This window comes from Athene noctua, chromosome 4 (genome assembly GCF_965140245.1).
Source record: "Athene noctua chromosome 4, bAthNoc1.hap1.1, whole genome shotgun sequence".
In the NCBI taxonomy this organism is placed as follows: domain Eukaryota; kingdom Metazoa; phylum Chordata; class Aves; order Strigiformes; family Strigidae; genus Athene; species Athene noctua.
In genome coordinates this window covers 20,897,104-20,919,273 of record NC_134040.1, presented here as the reverse complement: position 1 = coordinate 20,919,273, position 22,170 = coordinate 20,897,104, and the positions used below count along the sequence as shown (strand labels likewise).

The 22,170-nt window shown below is 38.3% G+C and overlaps 1 protein-coding gene across 4 annotated transcripts in view; it reads right to left on the bottom strand.

Moving 5' to 3' along the window:
* RBPJ (recombination signal binding protein for immunoglobulin kappa J region) overlaps positions 1 to 22,170 on the bottom strand; it is a 60,432-nt gene that overhangs the window by 30,257 nt on the left and 8,005 nt on the right. Inside the window, exons 1-2 of one of the 4 annotated variants that reach the window (XM_074904624.1) lie at positions 9,098 to 9,214; positions 7,762 to 7,820 (exon numbers count right to left, since the gene is read on the bottom strand). The exons of 1 other annotated variant lie outside the window; for it this stretch is intronic. The gene's annotated coding sequence lies outside the window, so the exon portion shown is untranslated. Of the gene's footprint in view, positions 1 to 7,761; positions 7,821 to 9,097; positions 9,215 to 22,170 lie in introns of those variants that run through there. 2 more of the 4 variants (XM_074904625.1, XM_074904626.1) reach the window with 2 other exon arrangements.

Sequence of the window (22,170 nt, the reverse complement as noted above, 5' to 3'; positions counted from 1 at the left end):
ACCAAGTTCCTTTCCTTTGCTGTTTGTTTTATTTTACTATCCAAGACTAAACACTGTTTCAAATGTACTGTATCAGAATTCTGGACATATAGTCAAGCTGCCGTTTCAATTCACAAAACTAATTCGGTGTAAACTGTATTTTATGATTATTTCTCTAACACACTACAATGCAAACATGAGTGTGATGAGCATTAGTCCCCATAATTACTTGCTGTTGCACTGATTCTTTTCCCTGTATTTTCTCCAACCACTACTTTGTATTCTATTATTTCATGTATTTTATGTGTCTTCTGATGCTTTACATAACTTCAATTCACTTCCACATTCTGCACTCCAGGCATAACTTGTCTCCCACATCATGTCCCAAATCATTCTTCTTTTCAAGTCCATCCTTTTCGTTTAGCAAGTCCCTGTTTGCCATTCAAACTTTTAGTCAAACTTCTTTTCACCTATTCATAGACTGGGAAGTGAACTTGCTCTTTTTCTTTTACTTCTTTACTGCCTTTCAAGTAACTATGGAAATGAACAAGTGCACTAACATTAATCTTAGATATACACTAACTAATTTTGCTCAAACTTTTAATATTCTCAGGTTAGGTAAAAACATGACACAACATATAGGATAAGTTTAGATGTTTTCAGAACATATCAGAATGCCAAATCCTATTTGGAATTCCTAGTTCAGACACAATACATACTATACTACAGTTTTCTGTGGCTGCAGAAGCATGAATTTCCACTATTTCCAGCATCTACAAAGGAGCACAATCTATCAGTAACTATATGCCTCTACTAAAAGTACCAAACTTTTTTCCTGTTATACAGTCTTACTTTCTGGAGATAAAAACTGTTTTGGCCAACTGGTGTTTTTTCAATGCTTCTATGTGTCAATTAAACTTTGGAAGGAAACATAAATTAAATAAAATTAACCAAGACAGTTTTGCCATTTGCAAGAATAAAATTATTACCATAACCCCCCCCCAAAAAAAACCCAAACCATATGCTGTCCCATCCTCAACTCTGACTGAAAATCTGTGGTCACTGAACTGTTTTAGCATCCTCCTGCCTACAGTATGAGCTTCAAACATTTCTGGTATTGGCCTTTTAGCCAAGAACATAATTTTTACAGTCCTTAAGAAAGTCCATTCACCTTTATTTAACGAGCACAGAAGCCATTAAAAAAAAAAAAAAAAAATCCACAACATTCAAATAGAGGCTTTAGCAATTTGCCTTAAAAATTCTATCTTCACTTGTCCTAACAACTTTTGGAATCTAGTAGGAATAGTGTGGATTTTTCTGTAAATAATGCTCTCCAGAGAGGCAAAAAGCAGAAGGGAGTTGTCAAATCTGAATACAGTAGGAATAAGAGCTGAGCAGAAAGCAAACATTTTGGAGAGGCCAACATGGGGGGAATAGCAGGAAGAGCGAGGACTGAAAACAGGAAACAGAAGCAGCAAACTAAGACTTGCTAGGTAAGAAGAATGGGGCTGAGAACATTATGGGAGATGAAGCATCAGAAGAGCCTGTGGCAAGGCAAATCATTTAGATTTAACTCCAGAATATACAAAAAACTAGTAAAAATACACTACAGTTACTTTTTTCTCTGTAGATTTTGTGACAGAAATTTTCACGGTATCTTAAAAATTTCAAAATACAAAACAAAAATACTTGCCTTACTGCAAAGAATTCAAAACCATATTATAGCAGATATGCATGTATTGAGATCTGAGTTGAGATCTCTTTATTTTCTTTCTGCCTTACACAAGCAAGAAGAGATCATCAAGGGTGTGTTGGGGGCTAAGCCCAGTAGGCATGTAAGCATCACACAGCCACTTACTCCCCTACACTATTGGACAGGTAGAGAGGAAAGCATAAGTAAAAAGCAAGAAAACACGTAGGTCGAGATAAAAATTGTTGAACAAATGAAGGAGAAGTGGAAGAAGAAAGAAACAAAACAAAACAAGCCAATCACTCTCCACCTCCCATGGGTAGACCAATGCCCAGACAGTTCCCAAGTAAAAGCTGGGTAATCTCTCTAACCTCTCTCCTCTCCATTTTATTGCTGAGCATGACATTATATGGCATGGAGTATCTCTTTGGTTAGTTCAGGTCATCTGCTTGGTTGCGTCCCCTCTCAACATCCTGTGCACCTCCCAGTCACTGTGAGGGGATGGACATGGGACAGAGCGAGAAATACAGAAGGCCTTGACACTGTGCAAACACTATTCAACAAGAGCTAAACCACTGGTGTGTTACCAACACTGTTTTGGTCACAAAGAATACAGCAACCATACCAGCTGCTATGAAGCTAATCAACTCCAACCCAGCCAGATCCAGTATAGTAAGAAAACCAAAGAAAAATGGATGCTTTCTACATGGCAAACAAGTGCTGGATTTTGAAAAGGCACAAAGTGCCTGTCCATTGGAAGTGTTTCACTCCCCAGCATCTGACTGTCAAATCATTTCCAACTGGACCAACAAACTTGTTGGTGCTTTTGACTGATCTAGCAAGGGTCTAATACTTTTCCTGAATAGCAAAACCAATTATTTATTAGTCCAGTTACACTATAGCACATATCACAGGTATTTGCTGCAGAACATATTAGAGGAACTCTTTAATAAGCTACAAGAGATGACAGTAATACCTCACTATGGATTCTGGAAACAATCCCCAGACAATTTCTCAGAAGGAAGTTATCTGGTAACTGTTCAGAGCAATTGTTCCAGATGCTTCTCTTGAAGTACAAACCTCTCAATATTGGCAGAAATAAGATGTGGCAATCACTAATACAGGGCAGCATAAGACCTGGAGACTGATCTGAGTGCAAGTCCCTTCTGCCTTAAACTAAGCTGTCAAATAAATGGGTTTTGAGAGAAATACAGTGTGCTTCACATAGGCTTACTAGGGAATAGAGATAATTAAGAATACTAAATTAAATACAGAATAGAGTGACTAAAGAAAGGTTTTACTTCCTCGGAGGATGTCTGAGGGAAACAATGCTTGAAGCAGGAGGAATCTAATGAAAACAATTTCAGATTTTTATATGTCTAGACAAGTTTCAGAATACACTATGCAATTCAGAAAGAAAGAACATAAGGAATTCCAACCTCTGCTCTCCAACAAGATGAAGTGACAATGAAGTTTGCTGAGAGGCAGATGTCAAGTTCCAACATCTCTAATATCTACCAAATAGCTGCATCCCAAAAGCCATTACGTGTGACAGGATTGGGGAGGAAGCAATATTGGCATTTCAACTACTACAGGTATATTGTAGTTAGGAGCACAGCAAAAGAAACCTCTGTGCTTCACTTAATCCCCGTTCTAAAAACAGTCAACTGTCAGCTGCAACCTTCTCCTAGATCAGGGGTTCTCAACCTTTCCTCCATCACGGACCCCCTTTAAATACCTTTTACGGCTGTGGACCACCAAGACTTAATTCAAGATTTAAAGCAACAGAGTGCCTCGAGAGGTGGTGCCAGGACTGGGAGTGCACCTTCAGGCTTGTTACTGGAGGCCAGCCCCGAACAGCCCAGTGATGGGGGGGACTTACTGGTGAATCGAGGGCCGAGGGGAGAGTCAGCTGACAAAGGTGAGGGTGCTGCTACCTCTCATGTACGTCAGGGCGGGGGGGGGGGGCAGGGCTTGAGTACAAGAAGAGCATTGATGGGAGGGGGCTGTGGGAAAAGGGGGTGCAGTGCTTGCCGCAGGCCAGATCAAATGTTTCCAGGCTGGATGTCCCCGACTCCTGCTTTAATCCTTCATGGACCCCTTGTGACAACATCGCAGCCCCCCAGGGGTCTGTGAACCACAGGTTGACAACCACTGTGGACCTAAACCTTTCATACAGCCATGAAATCTGTGAAAATGTAGAGTTTGGGGTTGGACAATGAGAAAAAAGCCTTTTAAGGAAAGAAATTAAAATAAAGCAAGTAATTTCCAGGTATTTTTAATAAAACAACTGCTACATACCTGGAAATAATTCCAAATGTATATTCAGCCTTTAGCACAAGATGACCCTCATAACAGGGCCTATTGCTTCTACCATAAATAACAAAAATACTTTCCAAAGAATTCAAGCTGCTATGTAATCAGTTATCACAAACCTATTAAACATGGTGTACTACAAGCTCACCAGTATGTGACATCACTAGGTTTACCTGGCCTACTGAGGTTATCTAGAATCTATGAAAGTGAAATACCAGGTTTTCTAGTTTTATATTTAAAGGATTAATATAAAAGTATTCCTTTTCAGTCACTGAGACATCGTCTGAGAAAAGCTGAAAGAGATGGATTCAAGTAGTGTGCTGGGACTCTATTTTCTCTCTTTCTTTAAACCCTCTATCCTCTGCCCATTTCCAGCTTCAATTTGCTTACCACAGACAAATCAGCGAGCAACTTAAGCACTGAGGAAAAGTCATACTCACAGACTTTAAACATGCTTAAAATTAGCAAAACTAACATATATACAACAGTGCCCACGTACAGGACACACTGAATAGTTCTCAGAAGCTATCCCTTCATCTTTCATTTGTTAAAAACATTTCATACAGGTTAAGCAGCGTACTGCAACCTACATGGTAAGACTCAGCTACTCCACATCCATCCTTTTTTGGTTTTGCAGATTTCTACATTTAGACTAACATGTTACATCAACAGTAAAAGCAAAGCAGCACATGTACATTTTAAAACACAGGAATTTTCTGTTAACATGTGTGTATTTTTCTGCACACAGATTTCTGTGAATACAAATACTGGAAATATTTCTGTATTCACCTGCACAAACATATTTTCCTACAAACATTTTAGGACACAACTTCCAAGCAAAAAGATCATCTATCACTAGAAAACATTATCCTGTCTGGTGGTTTCACAGACAAAGAGAAAATTCCTATGTATTAAAAAATGGACATTTATGATCCAGCAGACCCAAAAATTTCAGACAGTGGTTTCTGCTAAGTTTGGTCTATGAAATACGCATCAAATGTAGCTGTTGATTCACATCACTTAATCTTTGTTTGCTGTTGGAGGTAACTGATGTATTTAATTTCTGTAAGTGCACCTTATTCCACAGTGATATGCTTAATTTTTATGTGAAGCTGAAAATACGGGACTGTTATGATTTGGCAATGGTAAAAATGCACAGCTCAAAAAAATGTTCTACAGGTTTAACACATGATTAAAACCTGAAACACCTAAAGCACACAACTTCTAAGATATTAATGCTAAAGACATAATTGGATATATGAATTCAGTTAAGACAGAAGTAAATACAAGCAATTAATATTACTTATGCTCAAATAGAACATTTCACATTTATCTTTTCCATGGATAAGGATATTGAATAAAGGAACCATTCAAATGGCTAAAACAAAGACCTTCAGAAAGGAAAATTTTATCTTCTCCAAAACAAAAATGGGTTTAATATCCACAGGTCTGATCATTAAGGGAAACAGACAGTTGTGCTACCAGTAATATCCAGCACTAAAACTAAACAAACTAAAAGGAAGCAAACTAAAACAAACTAAAAGGAAAGAACTAAAACAAACTAAAAGGAAAGAACTAAAACAAGCTTATATTGGTGAAAGAAAGGACAGGTAATGAAGTAACTCTTCTCTTAGCCACTCTATACTCCACAGAAGGTTGTATGGAATTGTAGGCTTTCTTCACAAAGTTCTGATCGTATTTACTTTTCTCAGGCTATCCCCCTTCCACGTCCCATACGTATTTTTTCTTTGCCTTCCACTGCTCTGTATAGTTTGTTGTAACATAATGCCATACAGCCCTAACACGACACAGCCTACACTGTGTCTCTTAACTACTGTGGTTTTATCTGCAGAGCATCTTTGAGAAAGAAAGGAGTTTTTAAATCCTTAGACTACTTACACCCTAAACATTTTACGGTCTTCTACTATCTCCTTTAACTTAGCAGAACCACAGAAGTTGTTGCTGTGCTACTTCCTCAATAAAAATATTGCTGTGGTTATTATTCAGTTCTAAGAAAGGTGTAGAAGACACTAAAGATTATGCAGATCTATTACTTTGCAGTGATATGTGTATCTTAAGAGTATTCTTTTTTTGCTATGAACATATTTAGATTTATGTAATGTGACACATAACTAAACACACAGATAAATGATGCATTTCAGAGGTTCTTCTTTCTATAATATCACACATCTGAGGTATGGAAACTGCTGAAGAAACTACACCTATGTCCCCTGTTGCTCACTCAAGGTGCAACCGTGTTCGTAAGTGCAATCCCCTAGAGCTGATGAAGTCAGCAAAATGACAGATTCCAGATCACCCATCACGCCGCGGGCATTCATTGTTCAGGATGAACACATGCACTAACAGTCACATGCAGTCATCAACCCACTCTCACTTTTGCCTGCCAGCAGCACTTAGGCCCTGATTCTCATTAGGGTGTCTACTGTAATAAATATTGCTATGAAGACTTTGTCCTGAAGATCACGAGTTGAACTAAAAGCTAACCCATTTTTAAAAATAAATACAGTGTTCATATCCACATATAATGTACAAAGAGCCAACCTCAGCCAACCTGCTTTGAAATACTACTGACCCAATGTACCCTCCTTCTTATCCATTCTACAAAAGGAGATAAAATTAATTAGAACCTCACCAACAGAGAATGTCTAAGGGACATGAACAATGCTAACATTTCTCCTACTCCTAAAGTCCTTTTCTTCTCTGTAAAGAGTGAATGATGGGTGGTCCAGATGCACTGTGGCTCCTTAGAAGTAGGGGGCACAGCAGCCCCTGAAATCACAAAACCAGAAAGTTTTTGATGATACACAAAACATTCCCTCACTTCAAGAAAAAAAAGACCCACCTGCTCCAGGGTGAATGCCACCAACCACGCACTATCACATCTTTGTACTGCATGATCCTGTACTGCTCCAGCCTACATTTAAAGAATTTAAGTCCTCCAGCACATGGAATATGTTACGTGTTTGAAACAAGTCTTCTAGTGTACAGCACTATATACACTTTTGGCACTATATCAAATAATACTGACATAAATACAATAGAAAAAGCTCTGCTTCATTTAGTCACGCCCTCTCACTGGAAGTCACTGGTTCAATTAGAAACTCCCTCTCCCTTTTCTGACCCACTTTCATCCTCCCACGTTGCTTTCAGTATTGTCCTCTCTTTTCCAATCCCCATAAAAAGAAAAATCACAGAAACACCACTGCAATTTAAACACAGCCTGCACTGTATCAGCAAATAGGATCCCTTCTAAACAACTTACAGAAAGTAAACAAATTCACTTCTTTATAGTAGTCCACCTACATTTGGAAGAAAAAATCCAGTAAATCACTGTACTTGTACGTGATTCTGAAAATCAAAGGTCTAGTCCAAAAAGGACATAATTTTAATCCAGACAGAACTCACACAACTCTGCCATGCTAAGTAAAAGCAAGGAAGTTGTAACGACAGTTTACTTAAGAACAAGAAAGTGCCTAAACATATATCTGGAGATATGTTTTCCCTGCTTTTGCTTTTTGCTGCCAAAAGCTACAGTAGCCCAAAGATCTCAAGTATACTAAATAACATATATATATTATCAACTTAAAGGATGCCATTAAAATGTTGGAATGGTGTAGAATGTGAGAAACATCATAAAAAATTACTCCATTTATTAACATTCTTTTATATTCACATGCTCTTACTTCTTTTATATTGACTCGCTAATAACGGTGGCTCAAATATTTGGTGGAAACTGCAGATTTGCACACACTTACCTTAGCAACTGAAAGAGTTATCAGCTTGAAAAATCAGCATGCCAACAGAATCTCAGTCCCTAAAACACAATATAATTTGGCTCAGCTATTGTAACCGCATAGGGAATGTGCAATATAAGGCTCATTAGTTTTATCTTCATCCACTCAAACAAAAAAAAAAGAGTGACTGTTAGGAAAATCAGAAAAACAACTGCACATACTTCAGAAAATTAGCTACTAAAATAATGGTAAACTGCTAAAATATAAAAACAGTCTGAAGCATGCTTCCACATGTAACGTCCCACATTCACAGCTTTCAGTGACAACTACTTTGCTCAGTGTATGTGTACTAGGATTGTTCTCATCCATCTAGCACAGTAATTTTCCCCTGCTGGATCTCACCTTGCACATCACGGGTGAATAGATATTTCACAAGTGAACTTGACTTTTATTTCTTAAGTAAGTGATTCCGTGTACCTTACTAAACCATAATTTAAGTACCAGCATGCCTTTAAAAAACAAGCAGCGACCTTTTCTTTTAAGAAATTAAATTTCTAAATATGGTAAGAATAGAGCTATTCAGTAATAAGGCAATGCTTTTTACAGTTATCAATTGCCCATAATTGCAAATAAGATTTAGTCTGAATAAGGATTTTTTTTAAATGTATGAGGAATCAACTTTAATAAAGCTACTGTTTTACATCTGTTGCCTGATTACTTGACAGAAGTCACAAATTAGACACAAGATGAGATTTTTTTTCTAGACCACTTTTTCTGTCAATATAGGAAACTTCCACTATACTATAGTACCTGAGAATTTGCTCAACCTTGCTTTCAATGGCTGAATGTCTGCAGAGTTTAGAGAGCAGTTTCTCCTCTTTAAATACACCTTCCACCCTTAACAAGAAGATAAACATTCATCTTCTGTGCAGAAGGCAACTTAAAAAAAACCTAAATAAAAAAGCACAAAAACTTAAGATTCATTGTTTTCTTTGAATTGCCACCGTTCACTGTAATGACAAAAATACATCATAGAAGCAGAAATTGTGAATGATTTTGCAAGGAAGTGGTAAAGAACCATACTGAACTTGCAAAAGAGGAAGATTCTCAAAAAGCCAGCCTAACCTCACCAACCATAAAAGCAAATACTTATTTCTTTTGAACACATCTTAAAGAGATCACAGGTTATTGACAGGGACAGTCATTGGTCAGCTCAAAATTTCTAACCATTGCTCTATTAAAGTAATAGATTAATCACTCATCCATGTACTTTTCCTTACTCTATACCCACATAAACAAAGAATCTTAATTACTACAGCGACTGCTTCCTATCAGCAGAACAGCAAGGAGAACGTACCATCTGTCTGTAAGGGGCTTACTGTCCCACTCCAAGCTCCTCAACCCGTTTCCCCTGTTTCCCCTGTACCACCTGCAGAGATCAGACCTTCAGAGGGAGCCAACTCACGCTGTCAATCCATCACACCACTGATACACTAGGAAGCAGGAGACAGAGGGAAACCAGTGGGTTTGGTTGAAAAAAGCTATTCGGTCACCTCAGCAAAATCAGCTTTAACAGAAGCCAAGAGATTACACAGAAGGAGCAGCTAAGCTTGTTTTCTCTTACATTCTAGCAAGCCTGAAACTCTCATGGGAAAGAACTATATGTAAAAAAATAAAACCCTGAAGAATTCTGTAAGGAAAATTACCTGCAAAAAAACGAGTCTTAAGCATAATTAAGAGATCTTACTGCAGACTAACATCCTTAGTCAAAGTTTAGCTTAGGATAGTTATAAGACTCTCACCCCAAACGCAGTCAGAACTTAATGCAAAATGACAGCTAAGAATATTAGCATCTCTAAGGTTTAAGCAGACCAACTCTGACACGCCTTGCTGTGACAGTTTAAGTCACCACCGTCTCAAATGCCATTCCCACCTCTCTGCTAGGTTAGGGTAAGCAAACAGGTCTGTGCCCCAGCCGCTCCAGTTCACAGTTGGACTGTGGCTCCACAGACAGCTGAGCTGATCTGTCAGCCCCAAACACAGGTCTTGCCGGCCAGCTTCCCCCTGGCTGCATGGACCTACTCTTACACACCAAACTCCAGTACTTCTGAGACCTTTCCACAGATAGATTCAATCAGTAATCCAGAACAAAAACTATCTTTTGGGGGAGGAGAGGAATGAAAGGAAGGAAAGAAAGTAAATTTTATTCATTCAGTCATGAACCCAGAGTGCCAGAGCCACCACAATGCAATCAACAGGAACACTCAGATGAGAATGTGACCTCCCACTTTTGTGGCATTGCACTATTAGAAATCCGGTGCATCTATAGCTTCAGTTTAGACCGACATAATTGTGTTTTGAATAATGTAATAAAACCCCAACAATTCATACGTTCCCTTTACTGATCTTGGTTTAGGAACTGTAAGCACTGGCAGCAATAGAATATACAGTACTTAGCCCACCAAAACAAAAGTTTCAAGAGCCACTTTTTAATATCTTTACTGTATTTTTATACTTCTAAAAAATATCTGTAGGAAATGAGGATGATTCCCTATCATCTTCCTCCTCCAGCAACTTGTCAGTTGAGTCAACTTCTCATATTGTAAAATACTTTTTTTAAAAAACACAGTATTATTACAGTCTGTACCCTCTCCTTTCACTCCCTTTCTTCCTTCAACTTCTGCATTGCTGTAATTCTGCAAAAAGCAAAATGGAAGCACCTTCTTATATCTGTTAAAAGGAAGCTGCTCGAGTTATATAAACTTACTTGTACGCAACTATGTCTCACCCGCTGATTTTAGACTTGTAAAACAATTCACAAATGGTATCAGTATGTAAGCATAGAACAGGTTATCAACTCATAAGCAGGTTTCTATGCAAAGAGTAATTTCCAAATTGGCAAATAAAATTAATCTTTTCAGTAGATTAAAATGATGACACAAAACCTGCGAATACAGATACTTTTTAACAAAGCTGTATTTGGCACCAACCTGTTTTACAAAATTACAGGGTTTCCTAGACTTCAGATATTTTCTTATTGCATCACCCAGGAATTATGTAGTTATACTAATATTAACTGGGCGCAGTTGCAAAATGAGCTGTCAGTATCCTAGAATTAATCAATCTTAAGTATATTGTTTCATAATTAAGCTTATGAATACATCGTGCCATGAATATAAAACCAGCAGCAATAAACACACATCCCAGAAAAGGGAGAATCAGAGGCTCTTTCAACTTTCTAGGACAGCTAAATCATCTGGAGGCCATTTTTCATGGTCAATCTTTTTCACTGTGGTTGTGCTAAAGGTCTCCAATTGGGGAGCATTTTACAGTAGCAAATTACGCTTAAACCTTTAAAGTCACATAACTAGACAGCAAAATTAGGTGATACACCCTCTGCAGTTAACAAATCTGTGTTTTAATAAAAACAAATGTTTTAAAATATTTAAAAGCTTTGGATTGTTTGTCGTTGTTGAATTGATTCATAAGTAAATTATTTCTAAGTTTCTAAGAGATTAATTTATACATCAGCTACAGCCCTTGCAATAGAGCAGTCCTACACAGGAAAGATACAGAAATTCAGATTCCCATTTAAGAAATACTTTACTATTGAAAGAGAAAGAGGAGAATGAAGTATGTATAACAAGTATATTTCTGTTTAAATGACATAAGCTACAAGCTCCTTTCAATTACCACTATTTCCATTTGCAAAACTCAAATATTTAAAAACAAATTGCTAGAGAAATATAATCTCCACAACACCTATCATCAAACACAATAATACTTTTAATAACTGTTGTGGTAAATGGGTCAATGATTCCTGAACAAGACAATTAAACAGACACTCCAAAAATACACTTTTACTCCTCCTTATCACAGTACAACAGCCATATGAAAAGGTTAGATTACGTATCTGGGATGTCAGCACCTTAATCATCCTTTCATCTGGTATTATAATATTACAGTTTTCTGACATAAGTTATACACATGCTCCTATTGTGTCCAAATAGCTTCTATGGGGCATTTTTCATAAGAAAAAAAATAAATCTGCAAAGCAGTTATTATTGTCCATTTTTTAAAATGGAAATTGTGTGAATCACACTTAATTCAAGTAGGCTTGCTTTTCAGGTTTGTCAAGTTTAAACTCCACACAGATGCAAATTACTGGCAAAACTTCTCCCTGCATCTTAATGAGGTACACTATAAACTATGAAGCCAACTTGAAAACAAGAATGTTTCTGAGACAGAATACCTAGGTCAAGTAAAATTTAAGTGTTTAAGGAACCAGTATTTTTAAATAAAGTTCTACCTAACAGCACTTAACTTCTGCATGATCTTGAACCCATGACTGCTACAACACTAGTTTTCCAGAATAATGCCTGTGCTGGCATAAATTTTTGTGTAAGGATTTTACTGCATGATAAGCGTGCCTAAGCAGTGTTGTGAAGACTCCCAACTGCTGAGTTCTGAACCCAACCTCTTTTCAAAACATTGTCTCATCCTCTCAAGTACATTCAGGCCAGAAGGAAAAGTAAATTGTCAGAACTGTTTGAAATACTAAACAACCACATTTAAGAAGTCATTTCAGTTCGCAGCTACCACTGACTCAATTGTATCTTGACCAGTTTAAAAATGATTGCCAACACAAGACTGCTGACTGTGTAGTATGTGGAACATGTTAATCAATAGGGAAATTTCCTTCCCACAATTTCTGCCTGCTTCTGCTTCAAACAGGGCCAACTGAGCTCTCCAAGAAAAATGGGAAAATCATGGGCAAATGTAGTCATTAAAGTTCAGCAGATAAATAAACTTAACTCCTGAATTAAAACGTGCAGATGCCTGCGCAGCCAAGATAAATGAACAAAAAAACACAAGTCTCAACCTAAAGAAAAGCGGGGGATGACTTGTATTAGAAGGAGAGCGGGTTTGGTACACTAACAGCTAATAGTCCTTCACTGCTTTAGTTTCCCAGATTGCTAAAAAATGAAGCTTATGCTATAAAACTGATTAGCCATCTCTGCAATAACTTTGGAACCCATACATCAGGTTCTAACCAAGTTTAAAAAGAAGAAGAGTTTTTAAAGACAATTAAGTTCCTATGAGTTTTATGAAAACTGGAGAGACATTTCCAAAATATTGATGTCATTGAAAACGACAAGCAGAACTTGGAAATGACATAATTGCACAGCTGGTCATTCTGCTTATGCCATTTGGACAGACAGTAAGCATATGCCTTAGCTATACTACAGCTACACTTTTCCCATTAGGAATGAAGGAGCTCATCGTATTGTCCCATAAACTTTCCTCACCATACAGGGCACATATGTATAGGAAATATAAGTTCTTTAGTCCTGCTGTTTATAGAACAACTTGGAGACCAAAGAACGCCTGTTATTTGACAACAGCATATGCAAAATGGTGTCTAAACAAATGAAGAAAAATCAGAATGCCAATTTTAAAGTGCTTAAATTATCTTATACGATTATGGGAAAGTTTAAATATTGTCAAAACAGCATTCACACATATAAAGTATCAGCGTTTCATCATACAAGTCTTTTCAGTTTATCCACGTGCTGTTCACTCAGGCATAAGAAATACAGAAACCACTGTTTTCTCTACTGACAGATTGTAAGCAGAGGGTCCCCAGAATTTCTAATGACAATAAAAAAATTATAAAATGCAGCTTAACTGCTGAGTTACACACAATTTTAGGGCCACTGCCTTAAGTGGCTTTTTAAACAAAAAAACCCACAAGTTGCATACTAAATTTATTTATGACTATAAACTTCTTGGAACAGGTATCAAATTACGTTATGTTTACTAGCCCAAAGAAAGTCTAATAAAACTTTCTGGCAATTTAAAGATAAACACCAGAAAAGTATATCACTGTGTAACTTTTTTTTTTTCATTTCCCCAGCAGTTCACAGGTTGTTGTAATAATTTTGTGCGCCAAATTACCTATCATATCAGCTATAATGGTGTCTAGCTTTTTTAATAGATGGTATTGCTATGGGGACAGAGGACTGTTGGACTCTTTCTGTAATGAGAAGGGTAGTGGGAGAAGTGAAATGTGAGCAGCAGGTTTGGAAGCCTGAGGTATTTTTCACTTCTGTTTTGTATTTTTTCCATATACACAGGAAACTCCCTTGGGGGGAGAGAAAGACCAACTTCCCTACAGCTAAATACAAGAACATGTGTAAAACAGAAAAGCCATTTAATGTTTCCATACCTTAACATAAAAAAATTTAAAGAACCAGACAAAAACTTCAACAGTGAGATAGCAAAATCTAATTTTTTCATCTCCAAAATTTCTTCAGACAACAAAGCCTTTGCAGTAGCAGAAAATTCAAGAGAATCAAGAGACAAAGTTAGGGTGCCTCCACACACACATACATCATCACCTACCTTCATATTTAGAGAGTTCATTCTCTTCCCCAACCCCAGACTACTGTCCATGTATTCGCCTCTACTCCCTTTTGCTGTGTCAAAGCAAGTGAGGCAATGATGAAGAATGGCAGAGTTAAGCCAGTCCACCCAGAGGTGCAGGCCTTCGGCTCCCACTGCTAGCAGATGCAGGAGTTATACAGGCCAAGGCTCCAGCAATCCATTCTGTCCATCTCCAAGAGCAGAAGTATAAGAACCAGACAAGCCTAAATGGTACTTCCCCTGAACATTGTCCTGGCCATGACTATTTTCAGTTCAGGGAATTTCTCAGAACGGTATTGATGCCAAGAATGAACACAGCTTTTAATAAATGGATCTCACATGGTCCAAGCATACTGTATATAGTAAAGGACACATACTATGTGCTTTGGAGACCAGTGGGGCAGAGAAGAGACAAAAGGAAAGTTGTGCTATAGAACAGGACTACACTAAATGTGCATAGGATTCCCAAGGCAACTTGGCATCATCAGTAAGACCAGTTTCGAAGGGTCACCCCACTCCAGAACTAAAAATCAGTTTTAACACATCAGCAAAGCCAGTTTCATATTGGAGTGATGCTTGAAAAGCCTGCAAATCACATGGCTCAGAAGCGGCTGATGCTCACCGCTGGCCTGAGCAGTGTGACGGAATGCCACAGCTGTCTGAAAGTACACACAGAAAGCCAGCTGTCAAGTGCAGTATGATAATACACATGCTTATTACTAAAATTAACTACAAACACTAAGGAAAAGCCTAATGAATCTCAACTAGTCATGTATTTGCTTTTCAGAAAGCTAATTTAAATAAACAAGAAAACAGAGCTTCTACATCTGAGGGTCCCAAGCAGTTTTGTTTTGGTACCATGCAGTACAGCCCTGCTATCAGATGTTTCTCACTTTTGAGAACAAAATAAGACTTTTTTTTTTTTTTTTTTTTAAAAAAAAAAAAAGCTGCAGATCCAGTTGAGGTTTTTTTTGGGGGGGAGGTGGTGTTGTAGGGGTTTCTTGGGTTTTAGTTTCATTTTTTTTCCCAAGGAAAGGATTTTCCAGTTTTCCCGAGACTGGCAACTACAAAGCACAACATCCTTTAGGAAATGTATCTTCGTTAACTACACAAACACTGCCATGACAGGCACCCAACAGCTGCTTAACTGTGCTACTTTTAATAGTTGGTCCACCATGCCAGCACACCTTGGGACAAACCTAAAGTATACCACCATCAGAGCACCGGTTTTCACAATACACAAGGAATATAGAGAGGTCCTGAGAGCTCCAGTTATCCTGACTGGTTTTGTAATGAAAACTAACAGAGTCCATACCTTTCAGGTATACCAAGGCCCCTGTTAAAAGGGCTCCCTGAACCTGTGTGCCTACCAACAGATAAAGTTTGCAAACAGTATGAGTTATAGGTGAATATAGGCTACTTACAGGAATGATACAGCGCCTAGGGCACTCTGAACTCAAGAGTCCTCAAGAACATGTTTCTAACAGCTACAATTAACTGTAGACACTGTAGAAAATGGATAGAATAAAGAATCAAGAGGACTGAGACAGAAAGGCAAAAGTAAGTGGACAATGCAATAAACGGCCTCAGACAGAAGAAAATGTAGTGGATTCCATTATTTTGCCAGATTATTTGGCAAAGGAGAACCTGATAAATGACTCAACTCTTAGGAGAACAGTATTAAGTTACTTTTGGCTTCCAAGACAGAAATTAAGAAAGCAGATGAAAAAAGGAAGAGGCCACAGTCAGAAGGAGCAATGAAGATCTGGGACAAAGCTTAAGTGTTTGCTTCCTGTTTCTCCAGCCATGGTCCAGTGTTGCAAGACTGAATGTTAGAAGGTTCCTTTTACCAAAGGAAAAAGGTTGCACACAGCAAGCCTCACTGGCTGGAACTATTATTCAATTCTGATATCCAAAGGACATGCCTACTGGAATTTCTAAATTTTATTGCTAAATGAAGTGGAGAGGAGCGCTTTAGCCAAAGGGCTAGATGAGCTGTTTAATCACTGAGAGTAAACTGAGGCTCAGTGTTGAAAGAAAAAGTGCACCAGTGTTACACATCTTCTTCAGGAATACTTCCACGTTAATCTTTCAAATATGTATTTTTCTGTGATGCAACAATAGCAGACAAATTCATGACAAGTGTATCACAAAATCTACAAACTACTAAACACTACCCTGATGAGAACAAATGTAGGAGAGAACTGTCTCAATCAAACTGATAATTTTTAACCTGTACTGGAACACCCTAGTATGAATACTATTTCTCTAAAATTCTGAAAAGGTATTAAGAAAAGCAAATCTAATGTTCGTATTCAACCACTGAACAAGGCAAAAAGAGAAGTTACAATTTTATGCAGAAAGTTACACATGCTCTTCTAACTCATTTTATATTAGGAGAAACTTTCCTTATAGTAAATATTAATTGTAAAACAAAACTGTATAACAAACAACCTGAAGTTTATCTGTATACATTCCCCTCCTCCCTGTTCTGGGCAATGCTTATTTACAGAATTTAGCTTTCAAAACCTGGTCTCAGCTTTAGTTTGCTTTCATCACTACAAAAACAATCCTTTCTCCCAGTTCTGTTGCTTTAGAAATACACCACGTTAGTAAGAACAAAGTGTCCTGTTTCTTCACAGCTTTCAGTACACTCCTACAAAGCCACTAGCAACAGATCACAGTCTCTGAATTCATTCAAAGTTCTATTTTATCCATCCCTCTTGGAGTAGCAAAAAGAAAACAAAATAGTAATAGCCTCCCATACAATTCTAAATTATAAAGAGAACTAAAATGTCAAAAGAGAGAAGGGTAGTGAAAGGAAATAACGAAACGCCTTCAAAATAAAGTTATCCTCCCCTATGTTGTCTTCCTACCCCTCCCAAAATAGATTTCCTGCCTTCGCAATATTAACACTTAGGATCTAACCTTGGCTTCCCCTATATAACTTTTCTCATTTCTCTGTATCAATGTTTTGTCTTTTGTTACACAAGATATTTGTGATTCTTGAATTCTTTAGATTCTATTTTATCTCTGGTCCTCAACAGTTCTTTAGCTGGGAGACAAGCAGCATACCAGTGTTCATTAGACATCCCCTCCCATGATCAAAGACACTGATATGGCCAAGCTCCAAGTTCCAAAAAGCAAGGAATAGGGTTTGGACCTGATGTAAAACATACAGCTGTTAGACCATCACATTGGTTGAGCAGTGACTTCCCCATTCTGTAGATAATGGTGGTGATGCTTTAAGCATACCACAAGCTTTACAGGGCTAGTAACAGCAAAAATTGGGAGGAAAAGGAACATGACAGATCCAGAGGAAGAAGCCACACTGTTGGGAAGTACTCTGGAAGTACTGCTCTGGACAAAGGTAAGTGAACACAGACTGCCCAGGAAGAAAGAGAATAAGGCTTATACAGAAACTTCACAGAGAAAACATATTCCGGTGTACTACTCCACAAAAAAAGAGAGATGTAGAAGCAAAACTAATTGAAGGCTGGTCGCAAAACTCAGGAAAGAACAAGACTGAAAGCAACTAAGTAAAATAAGAAAACCCCAACATTATTTCTGTATGCTGCATGTATAACGAGGAAGCAGAATTGACCAGATCTAATTTGGAATCAGAGGAACAGAATGTCTAGCAGCAGCTATAAATGTTTTTCAACTAATGTCAAAACAAAAAGGGGAAAATATCAGTTAGTGAAGCAATTTGAACACTGGTAGAATAGTATCTTCCATCTAAAAAAAAAAAAAGAAAAAAAAAAAGAAGTATTATCGTTACTGAAGGAAATTGCCTAAAATCAGGACATTAAGTAGGAGAAAACTGAATATAGCACAAAAAGTACCAAAAATGCCACCAGTAAAATCTACATTAAGGAAGTACGTTAAACAACACTATCCACAATTTGAATCCTATGCACTAGAAGCACAGAGGAAAACATACTCATCACTGCCTAATAACTTCTGGCAAACAGAAGTCTGTTGCTTTTGGGGTTTTCTAAGAACTGTTCTAACTGAAAAAGATAAAACTTTCAAATTTGAACTGATGCAATACGACTTTTATGACTATGCAAACTGACAAGTCTAACCAGTCTACTGCTAACTTTCTAAGTACCATAGAGCAGTAAGGTGAAACAGCCAAGAGTCAGTTTTCTCTGATTGCTTTGTAAGTACAAATATAAAAAGAAAATAAATAAGTTTCTGTCCAGAAAAAAACTATCTGGATGAGACACTGGAAAACCACTGGGTATGTTCTTTCTTATATATTTTATTTCCATATGGAAATTCAGTCTAGCTTCAGGGAACACTCACACAAGGACTGGCTTCCAACTGTGTCTTGACAGGTACCTTCAGCATATCTTCTGAGGTCACCTTTTATTTACTGCAATCTCAAAAGCTATGTGAAGTCCCTGGTGACTGGAAAAAGGGAAACATTTCACTTATTTTTAAAAAGGGTAGAAAGGAGGACCCTGGGAACTACCAACCTGTCAGCATCACCTCTGCGCCTGGGAAGATCATGGAACAAACAGATCATCCTAGAACATACGCTAAGGCACATGGAGGACAGGGATGTGATTTGAGACAACCAGTACAGCTTCACCAAGGGCAAGTCCTGCCTGATCAACCTAGCAGCCTTCTATGATGAAGTGACTACATCTGTGGACAAGGGAAGAACTATGGATGTCATCTCTCTGGATTTCTGTAAGGCCTTTGACAGTCCCCCACAACATCTTCCTATCTAAATTTGAGAGATACGGATTTGATGGGTGGACTGTTCAGTGGATGAGGAATCAGCTGGATGGTTGCATCCAGAGGTTAGCGGTCAATGGCACAATGCCCAGATGGTGATCAGTGACAAGTGGTGTCCCTCAGGGGTTCTGTACTGGGACCAGCACTGTTTAATATCTTCATCAATTGACATAGACAGTGGGATCACAGAATCACCGAAGGAAAAGACCTTGAAGATCATCTAGTCTGACCATTAACCTAACACTGACCATTCCCAACTACACCATATCCCTCAGCGCAATGTCAACCTGACTCTTAAACACCTCCAGGGATGGTGACTCCACCACTGCCCTGGGCAGCCCATTCTAATGACTAACAACCCGTTCTGTAAAGAAATACTTCCTAATGTCCAGTCTAAGTGTCCATCATCGAGTCTGCTGATGACACCAAGTTGAGTGGTGCAGCTGACATGCCTGAGGGGCAGGATGCCATCCAGAGGGACCTGGACAAGCTTGAGAAGTGGACCCATGTGAATCTTATGAGGTTCAACAAGGCCAAGTGCAAGGTCCTGCACATGGGTCAAAGCAACCCCTAGTATCAATACAGGCTGGGGGATGAAGGGATTAAAAGCAGTCTGGCGGAGAAGGACTTGGGGGTATCGGTGGATGAAGAATTGGACATGACTCTCCAACGTGCACAGAAGCCAACTGTATCCTGGGCTGCATCAAGAGAAGTCTGGCCAGCAGGTTGAGGAAGGGGATTCTCCCCCTCTACTCTGCTGAAACCCCACCTGGAGTACTGTGTCCAGCTCTGGAGTCACCAGCACAGGGAAGACATGGACCCACTGAAGCGGGTCCAGAGGAGGGCCAAAAACTGATCAGAGGACTGGAACACCTCTCCTACGAAGAAAAGCTGAGAGAGTTGGGGTTGTTCAGCCTGGAGAAGAGAAGGTTCTGGGGAGACCTAATTGCAGTTTTTCAGTACTTAAAGGGGGCTTGTAAGAAAGACGGGGACAAACTTTTTAGCAGGGTCTGTTGCAATAGGACAAGAGGTCATGGTTTTAAAGTAAAAAGAGGGTAGACTTAGACCAGATATAAGGAAGAAACTTTTTACAATCAGGGTGGTGAAACACTGGAACAGATTGTCCAGACAGATGTCCCATTCCTGGAAACATTCAAGGTTGTATGTGGCTCCGAGCAACCTGATCTCTTTGAAGATGTCCCTGCCCCCTGCAGAGGGGCTGGACCTTTCAAAAGGGCCCTTTCAACCCAAACTATTCCATGATTCTACATGTAGATGCATCAGCTAATCAAAAAGAAGAACAATTATCCCTACAGCTCAAGGGGTTTAATAAAAAAGAGTTGTCCTATACTTTCTAGTAGCCTTTAACACTTGCAAATGACTAAGAGCCTGGTCCACTTTTCCTTTGCTACCATTTGAAGTATGATTTATCACTTCAACAAGCTAGTTGTGAGTAAAACTTCTCAATAAGATCTTTTTAAAATGTTTCATAACAACTCATTTGTTTTGCCTGTTAACTGTTGTGAAATGCAGGTATTTTGCCCGCTGCAAATAAAAACACAAGTTCTGACGTTTGTTTTAGTGTAGTTCTCATGTTTGTTTTAACACAGTTCTTAGTATTTTGAAGTGCTGCTATCTAAATGTAAGCACTGTAAATACAAATTTCATTTATTATCAAAACTGAACATGAACCTTGACAACATCTGTTTTATTATTCGAAATAGATACTAGAGTAAGTTTTTACGCCTTAACTTTCCTGTTTCTGATGACCTTTATGGCAAAAAAATACTTCAGATCTAGAACTCCCAATTTTCTATCTCCACGTAATATAGTCTTCTATCACTTTGGTAGAGAAACTAAGAAGCACTTTCACCTCCATAACCAACAGCAAAACAATTATTATTGGAAGCCACTCCTGTAAATTTAGTGTTTATGTGGAGATTTCTTAAACTTTCACATCATGATTAGGGTTTGAAGTTACTATCATCTGTGCTGACTGAAAGAGTTTGTCACAATGCATCAACTGTGCTACAAGCCTGTTCCAAAGAGAAAGTCTGATCCCAACTACATATTTTGATTAACTGCTCTGCATAGCTTATTAATTAGGGATTTGTAATGCACATGTAAACAAAACAAAACCCACATCAATCATGCAACACTAAAAAAAAAATAAATTGGTATGCAAAAGGAAAAAAAAAAACAACCAAAACCAACATCCCAGGACTCAGTGCTGGCAGAGAAGCACTGAACAGCAGAAGAAAAAAAAATTGGCCAGAAAAATACTTGGACAGAAAAGACATGTCCAAAGTAGTTCTGCTATATCCCCTTCACTTCTGGAAGACAGTACATTACTAAGGATTTTACTAGTCATCACTGTGTATCTACTACAAAACTAAGAGAGCGTGAAAAGAAACACACACATGCAGAATAACACCAGTCTTTAAATAGAGCTTTTTCTTTTCTAAATTCTTACACTCACTACTGAAGCCAGAGGTGGCTGTTTGATTTGTAAAGTGGTAAAATATTTTGAATTTTAGAAATAAACACTTATACAGAATTTCTTCAATAGTATAAAGACACAGCTACAGCACACTGCAGCACCACTTCATTTTTCTTCATGCCACATTTATCCACTGGTTACACCCTATCTTTTATGTCTCAATTATGTAAGAGCAGCAACTCTCTCTAGTGTCTATTCTAATATCCCTCACTATTACCAAAACACATAACTCATGAGCAGTCAGTCTTTCTTACCATACCTTTCTGTTACGCAAATTAAAAACCTAAGAAAGTCTACTATCATCTGACCATCTTTCACAGTTGCAGTAGGGAGAGAAGACATGATGCCACCTGCCAAAACCCAGCAAACTCTGAACAGTGAACAGCCCATAACCACACAGAGCAAGGAGAACCAAACTGGGAGAGAGTAATTCTATTTCCACCTCTCCATGGACTCTGCATTTGACCTTGGCAAGTCACTGGGTTTTTGTGCTTGTTTTTTCACGTTCAGGACACGAAGGGCTTTTACGCAGATGGCTGGAACAACAACAACAATAACTGAGTAAGTTTAATTATTATTTATTCTATTATGCCAAGCCTTAGAAATCTTCCTCAATGGCAAACATGCAGTGAGGGCAAGCACCTCTGATTCTCTGGACCTTCATTTTGAAGTTCCCTTTATGTAAGAGCACTGGTGAATGCAGTAACCCATTATCAAAGACACCCTAACTGTATCAAAAACTGACAAAAGCTTAG